Genomic DNA, 8,387 nt, shown 5'->3' on the forward strand with positions numbered 1-8,387 from the left:
GGCTAACTTTAAGGTATAGATTAAACTCACCTCCTAATTAGTAGCTTCCATTTCTAAAAATAAAAAATTATGTGAAAGTCCTTTAAAGACATTCTGGTCTCATATGTAGGTTAGACATCTTGGGATAATCTTGTTACCAATAACAGTTTACCTTGTAAAACTTCTCCCTATAGACTGTACAAAGGTCAACTTAAGCCTAACTTAGGTCATAACTTAGGTCATATTATCACAGCTTAATAGTATAATCACATATCCTACCTTATTTCATACATAGAAAATGGTTATTACAAACTCCTAAGTATCACTACTAAGTAATGTAATTTAAAAATATCAGGCTATCTCCTCAAGGAAAATTGGGAAATGAGAAATTTCCTGACAATTTGTTTTCTTAATAAACGTGATTTCCCCCATCTCTTCACTTAATTACTTTTTCAACTGACACTAAAATTAAGTCTCTTGTCTTAGAAATTTTAAAACCAAGAATACTTTTGGAATAGGTTTTTGCTTATTTTTAGCATTATAAGGAAAGATGAAGACCATTAGAAGGAGTTAATAGAAACTACTACCATATACTCAATCATCTTTAACAGATTTTTCTTTTTTAATTGGGATGATCACATTGGCACTTAAGGCATACTATGCAAGGAAGAAGATTCAAACAATATCAAAACAAACCTGGATTTTCTTTTAGCAAGTGCTGCGTTTAGTATACATTAGGTGATCTGAAGGAGAGATAAAAGCTAAATGGATTTTCCCCCAGAACAGCACAGATGACCTATGACCCTCAGTCACTTACTTTACGGGAAGAATGCCCCTTTTCCTGATACGTGGATTGCCTAATAACCATTGTGCACATACAGCATCGTGAGTAGGGGGCTCAGAGTGTGTCCAGATTCCGGTGTCAATGAGCTCTTTCTTAACCTAAAAACGAATGAAATAACAATCACGGGAAATTTTCTAAAAAAAATAAACATAGCTGCCTGAGTAGTCTACCTTTTGATGAGCTTATAGTTTAGCACTTTACAACAAACTTGCAGAGCAAAGAAAGAACTCCAATCAATTCTTAGAAAAAATGATCTCAAATCTACATTAATCTGCAAGGTGGTATAGGATATGACTTATTTTCAGGAATTTTTTTTTTTTCTAAAAAGGCAGGTTGTTTTTTTTTCTTCAATGAATAAGGAAAATAATAAATCACACACTTGGAATTTGGATGCAAACACAAATTCTTCTTTTTGCTCTATTCAAAATATATTTTCAGTACCGAATTACTTTTTAATTGACATCGCAAGTTTCTTACTCTTTCTAAACAATTAAAATGAGAATATATCTGCATTCAATACAATAGGTGGCCAGGGTCAAAATGGAATCTATGACAAGTAAAAAGAGATTTTCTTTAAATGTTGGTTCTTCGTACATGCAAAAGGCATCACATTAATAATTTTGAAACTTTTATTCCTTTATGCATACACCAAACTAGGTAAAAGATAAACAGTCCTGCCAGCTTCTCCATATGGATTCTGAAAAAATTCTCTACAACTAAAAGAATAGGGATCTTTCTCCACGTCAAATAAATAAATCCTAGATCTGTGAATTCCATTAAGGTTAAGAGCACAGGCAAAGTGACTTCCACGCATTACACCAGAATCCCTCTAGGAATTACTCACTGGGAGAACTGCCACCCCATCCCAGTGGGGTGGGTGTGCTAATAAGCCCTCCATCACTTAAACAAGGAATGGTCAAGCTGCCTGGCAACCTGATGAGCTATGGAGAAAAGTGACAGTCACAGGTGGTGGTGGCTACAGACCAGAATTTTCAACCAATCCAAATTAGTATGGTCTACTTTGACCCTTTCCTCTTTTCACACCTTATTTTTCCTTGTCAAACTTCTTCAATGAAGGCCAAAGACTTTGCAAACATGCACTTGGAAATAAATAATATTTGGTTTAAAACTCTGCTTAACACTTCTAACTGAACTAGGCATGATCAGAACAACTCCTACATGGCAAGCTGTAAAAAATGCACAGTTATCCTTACAGAAATGGCTGATTCTAAGACTGGGCAAGAAATACAGAAGATGAGCCTAGAGCACCTCACAGTGCCAAAAAGCAAGGAAGTGCTCCAAGAAAAATGCAATGATGGGGGTATGTCAAAGGGACACAGGAGCCAACCAAAAGAGCTCTCAATAGCCAAGATGGAACAATTCGAACAAGAAGATAATCAAAGTACTCTTAGAGTCTAACCCAAAGTACAGAATAAATACCAATAAGTCTGTATTGATATAAATAACTAACTAAATTTTAAAAGGGGGAGAAGAAACAAATCTCCTGTGCAAAATTCCAAATAGTTTGTGTAAATTCTCTCCCCTCAAGGAGGTGGAGCACAACTCCTCTCTCCTTAAGTGTGACTTCCTTTCAAAGAGGATAGTATGGGGGAGGGGGGAAGAAACTTTACAGTGCGAAACCTGAAAAACACTGCCTCAGCCAGGTGATCAGTCAATATCAAGAGTGCCAAGTCATGTTGTTAGTATGATATGATGAGAATGGCAATTTACCTCTGTGCTCTTTCTCCCCAAAACCCATAGACCTAGCCTAATCATGAGGAAAATATCAGACTAATTCCAATTGAGGGGCATTCTACAAAATACCTGACCAGTACTCTTCAAAATGTCAAGGTCATCAAAAGCAAGGAAACAAAGAAGTCTGAGAAACAGTCATAGTCAAGAGGAGCCTAAAGAAACGACTAAACGGAATGTGATATCCTAGATGGGATCCTAGAACAGAAAAAAGATATTAGGTAAAAGCTAAAGAAATCTGAATACAGTATGGGCTTTAGTTAATAAGAATGTTCATTACTGGTTCATTAATTGTGGAAAACGTATCTATTAATATAAGATGTTAATTAGGGGAAGGTGAGTGTGCAGTATATGGGAATTCTGTATTACCTTCGCAATTTTTCCATAACTCTAGAACTGTACTAAAATAAAAAATGCAAACCAATGTCTCCAATGATGAGCCTGCAGCATTTCCACAAAGGAACATGTGATTACTTCACATGTGAGCTACACCTACAGTGCAAGAATGAACACCACTGAATGCCTTACTTCTAAGTGCATCCTCAGTACTCCCTGCCTCCCAAGAAAAGTGGAGATGACCCTCTATGGTCTTGAGCCTTTAAGAGTCCTTGTTCTTGTTGTTGTTGCTTTCCATATAGCCATCACCACTTCCATGAATGCAGCGGAGTGGTGGGGAGGACATGTGAGGTGGGGGTTGAGGAGAATATGAAATGGTATTAATTTATTAATAATATCAAGAAAGGCTTTGTTAAAAGTCAAAGTGACTCAATTATTGCTCTCTTATAAGAAAGACGCACAAACAATAGTAACTTGTGATAATCCCACACGGTCTGCTTCAATTAGACAAATGAAAGTCTACTGAGTGCCTGACACATGCCTGGCATACTACTAGGCTTTGGCCACTGGTATTATCTCTGGGTAGAACTTTAATAGAGAGTTCTGCATACTTCAAATGAATCAAATACTCCTAGAATGGTTAAGATCCTTTTTCTCTTTTCTGACAATACCAAGCTCTATAAATAATAACCATAGATTTAAACCAAAAAATCGCTTCAGTCTTTATGGGAAAAAAACACATAGACACACATAACATGCACACATGACCCCTGTCAACTGCATACCTTAAATTATGAAGGCCAATGACTTATTACCAAAATATCCTAATAGTTCAAAGCATCAGACAAGTTAATTTCATCTTGGTGTAATTTTATGAGAGTTTGCACTTACTAGAGTAGAACCATCCATGTATGTATAAGTACAGGGAAAAAAGACTATTGAACTTAGTAAATACAATATCCAGTGGTAAAGTTACCTATTAAAAACTACAAAGGAAGCCCAGAGATGAGGATGGAAAAAAGTCTATTCCCCCTCAAAAAGTGCAAGTTTGAAAGTCTGATAGCTCATGGTAGTGACCTATAAAATAAAAAAATATGACGAAGGAGGCAATTTTCTAAATAAACATATGTACAATGTAAGTTGACTCAGAATGACTAAAACTCTGAGGGTGCAATCTTTAGAAATCCCATTCTAGGTTTCACAGTCAGAAAAAGAAAAAAAAAACATACTAACAAGGAAGACTTCAGAATTATATATCAAAATGAGCTGCTTCCCAATGTATATCACTTTTATATAAGATTTTACTGCCCAATGTTAATGGTGTGTTTAAATTTTACGAATTCATCTTTTCTACTCTACACTTTTCTTACAAAAGAAAACAATCTAGGCATCCGAGCTTTTATACTGTTGACCATATTAGAAACTATAAATTTAGGAATTAAAATGTTGCCATCTAATTTCTATATAGATGCCAAGTGAACCTCATTAAATTAAAACCAAAGCTTGTTTCATATAATTAAAAGAAATCTATATTCACAGAATAAAGAATAAAATAGCTATAAAACAAAATATACTTAAGATTTGTCTAAAATTATATAACTTCCACCAAATTTGCCCACATGTCCCCAGTTTCCTTTGGCATAAATGATTAGTCATTAATGGCTTTTTACATATTATTTTCACTAAAAGGCCACACATTTTTTTGATTAAGTGACACACATTAGAACTGTGCTTTCAGATTTCACACAAACTAGAAACAAGATAACAGCTTGCTACTCAAAAAAAGAAATAAGCATTTCTTTGCAGAGTAAACAGAGATACAGGCTGGAAAGGAAATAAAATCAGCAACTCCAAGGATACTGGCTCTGAGGAGAGAAAAAATACAAAAAACAAAAAAACCAATAGTTCACAAGTCCTAAGAAGGAAGATGGATGCAGAAACACTACAATGCCCAAAGTGTGCGACATGGGTGAGATGGATGTTAACGAGGTCTACTCGTATAACTAAGAGCCTGGAACCCAAAATGAAGTAGAAGTGTTATTTTAGTATCACTCAACAAAGTACCATAGTGTTTATGTTTCAAAACAAGTGAGGGTATTCGTATTTCCTTCAAATTACTGGGCCTCCATATAACATAAGGATTTATTATCATGCAAGACTTATCTATAAGTCTCCTAAGTTCTAATAGAAAGACCAACAAATTTCATGAAACGTGGACAAGGCAATAGAGGAAATTCTGTAATTCACTTACCCAGACCCAATTCAAAGCATAAATCACAAGTATTATAAATGATGAAGTCTTGTCAATCTTATCTCATTAACCCATGTCTGGCATTACCACCTTAGCAACCTCATGTCGGTACCTAAGTTTGTAAGAAATGAGACAAGCATTCCACATAGGGCATGCCTTCTGTTGAGAATGAAATGAAAGGCTGAAAGTCAGGTATTAGATATGCTTATAGAAACTTCCTGACTTTAGACTTTTTAGGGACAGTATGTACTTCTGTGTTATCAAATAAAGAGAGATTATATGTGTCATAATTGTGAATGGCATCACTTTAGGTATGAAGAAGATAAGTACTGGCCATAGCATACTCAAAATGCATCACTTCAATTAAAATCAGTGATTCTTCCTATGTGATCATAAATCTTACTTGGTTACCAAAAAAATTGGGTGTTTTAAAATTTTTTTTCTTTTTAAAACCATGTGAGTGACAACAGAATTAACACAAAGTGAACTACCAGATCGTAAAAGATAAACTACCTAACTGGCCATGTTGGTAACGAAGTACTAAATTAAATATTTTACATGACTGGCATAATCTAGACCAAATACTCTCAATCATGCTAATATTAGGAACAGATGCTGACAATTTATATATATTCTGTAATCTTAGAAAAATCATTAAAAGCTGAGAGGATCAACGAAACATTATTTAAGCAATGAGAATGAACTGACTGGAAACCAGAGGAAAGCAGTGTCCTCTCTTTACTTTACATACTTGACTCAGCACAGGTGATAATATCCCTCAGAACTGAAAACATACTAGAGTTCAATCTAAAGCAGAAATATATTTAACTGAGAAGGCCTCAATAGAAAATACATAATTCATTTTTACCTTAAAAACATATTTCAAGTATTTTAGCATTTTTTTAAAAGTTCTAAAGGAATCATTAGGCATTTCTCTAGTGATTCACATATTTAAATAATGAAAACCTCATTCTACCTAGCTTTTACTGAAATGAAGTGGACCCTATATATACATACAAAGGGTGCCCTAAATGTTCACTGTGTAATAGTCATTGGTAGATACTGATTTTAAATCCCATTCAGTAGCATACACTCTCATTTTGGTGTCCAGTTCCAGGTCTCAAGAATATGCAAACCCTCAGAGCCCCTTAAAAGTCTCTTTAGCTGTACCTTGACAATTAGAAGAAGCAGGAAAGACATTAATTTCTTTTTCTGGAAGGCAGAAAGCCAGTAGAACAGAGTAAGTCAAAGATTTCCTAACAACTTCTGCTATTTTAAGTACTTCTTTGTACCTAAAATTCCCTAAACAATCTGAGATATTAAAATAACTCTGAGATTAACAAGTCACTTTATACTCCTGCTATTGGATGTTAGAGAAGCTATTCATTTGGCTAATTTCTGAATTAACTCTTACATAATTTCCCTGTTCACATCCCCTCTTTAGGACTTACATGAATGTCCTAAACCTACCTTCAGTGCATTTTCAGAGGCAGCAATGAAATACAGCAGCAGAAATGTGATCACATGAATTAGATGCTTAAATTTCAATTTAACAAATTCTCTGCAAGGGTTTTGAAATGAGAAATCTTATGAAGAGTGCCAAAATAAAACCCTAGATTCTAAACACACTAAAACATTCTTTTGTTTTAAAATTCCTGACTGTCAAGTGATTAACAAGATATTGTGTAAAGTTTTATAAGTATTAGAAAATGAGGTATAACAAATACGATTTATCTTTTTATAAGAGTTTCAGAGCCCATCCACATCTGTCACACAGAAACACACAAAAGCCCAAAGAGTTAATTATACATAAGTGCTTCGGGAGGGAGTATTGCTTTCATACCATTCATACTACTAAGGTACACAGATTCACTTTTCACTAGAGAAAAAAAGTCACATTATTTTCTGAAACTCACAAATTTCAAGCTATTACTGTACCTTCCTCTACCAAACCCTTGTCAGTTAGGTAACTCAAAAGATTTTCTGATGGAGGTAGAGGAAAGATGATAGGAAAGAATAGGGGAAAACAGAAAGTTGCGGTTTAACTGAAAAGCAGAGTCATTCAGAATTAACAAGCCATTAACAAGGAACTGAGGAATTCCTATGAGAGTAAGAGGGGCAGGGGGAGCTACAAAAAGGTCTCAAAGTCTCTGAGCAGGGTAAATGGTACAGTGCACCAAAAGATAATGCAAAACATGGAAACACACTGTACACAGAGAAAGGGGAAAAACATGGTCCTGGGAAAGAAAAGTTATTAAAATGTTAAGGATTGGGGCACGGGCAGTGTTTTTGTTTTTGCTGGGAAACTGGGAGCCAGGAAAGGGTTGCATGCCCAGGTAACCATCCTGAAAATAAAGCACTGCTTAATGAGTAGGGACCAGGAATAAACAGTGGGGGAGGGGAGGGCTGGCTTATTACCTTTATGGAGGATGCTGGTCAGAGGCTCTCTGCTGCTTCTCTGGTGGGTGGGCAGCCCCGTTCCTGCTCTCTCGCCTCCCCTAGCCAGCCAGCTCAAACCTGGAAATCAGAAACCTGTGAGTGGTGCAGTACCCCGGGGGCGAGGAGGAGGGGGGCTCTGAGGAAAGGGGAGCAGAGAAAGAGACAGGTAAAAGGCAAGCAGGAAGAAGCAGTGATTCTCCTCCCTCCCAGGCCAGCCCCCTTCCCCTCAGGGGAGGTAACTGACTTTACCTGTCTCCTCAGCTGCTGCTTCTCTTCTTTCTTTCAGCCTCCTCCACACTCACCAACTTCTCCATTGAAGAAACAGCCCAGGCAGGGCCGGACACGGGTGTTCTTGATCCTCCTCGATGCCTCACGGCCCCAGCCCGGCGAGCATCCAGACTGCCGAGCAGACTGGAGGCGGCGGTCCTAGCCGCCGGGCAGCCTCGGGGCAGGGGTGCAGGGAGGAAGTCCCGGCTCGTGTGGGGGGGCAGTCCCCGTCTGAGGGCTCGGAGCAGGGGGCTGCCGCGCTCCGGGCCGGAGGCTCCCAGCTACGAGGGGACACGGGAGGTCTCGGGGCAGCGACGTCCCAGGTCATTCAGGGTCCAAAGTGCCAGCCGCGGGGACTCCAGGCAGGGGGCTTTCGGGATGCACTTTGCACTGAGCCACCCCCGCCCCCTCCCTCCAGCACTTTGGGGTCACTGGGATGGGACCAAGCCTTCAGCAGCCAATCAGCAGCCGCACTGGAGCCTGAGCCCGGAGCCGTAAACCAGGTCCGGGGTGGGTGGG

General features: G+C 38.1%; 1 protein-coding gene across 1 annotated transcript in view; it reads right to left on the reverse strand.

Moving 5' to 3' along the window:
* The window catches only part of ASB7 (ankyrin repeat and SOCS box containing 7), a 50,625-nt gene extending 42,339 nt beyond the window's left edge, over window positions 1–8,286 (reverse strand). Inside the window, exons 1-3 of the mRNA XM_068556765.1 lie at window positions 7,851–8,286; window positions 7,581–7,679; window positions 797–921 (exon numbers count right to left, since the gene is read on the reverse strand). The gene's annotated coding sequence lies outside the window, so the exon portion shown is untranslated. The remainder of the gene's footprint in view (window positions 1–796; window positions 922–7,580; window positions 7,680–7,850) is intronic.
* Window positions 8,287–8,387: the final 101 nt, after the last annotated feature.

Source organism: Eschrichtius robustus, chromosome 1 (assembly GCF_028021215.1).
Source record: "Eschrichtius robustus isolate mEscRob2 chromosome 1, mEscRob2.pri, whole genome shotgun sequence".
In the NCBI taxonomy this organism is placed as follows: Eukaryota; Metazoa; Chordata; class Mammalia; order Artiodactyla; family Eschrichtiidae; genus Eschrichtius; species Eschrichtius robustus.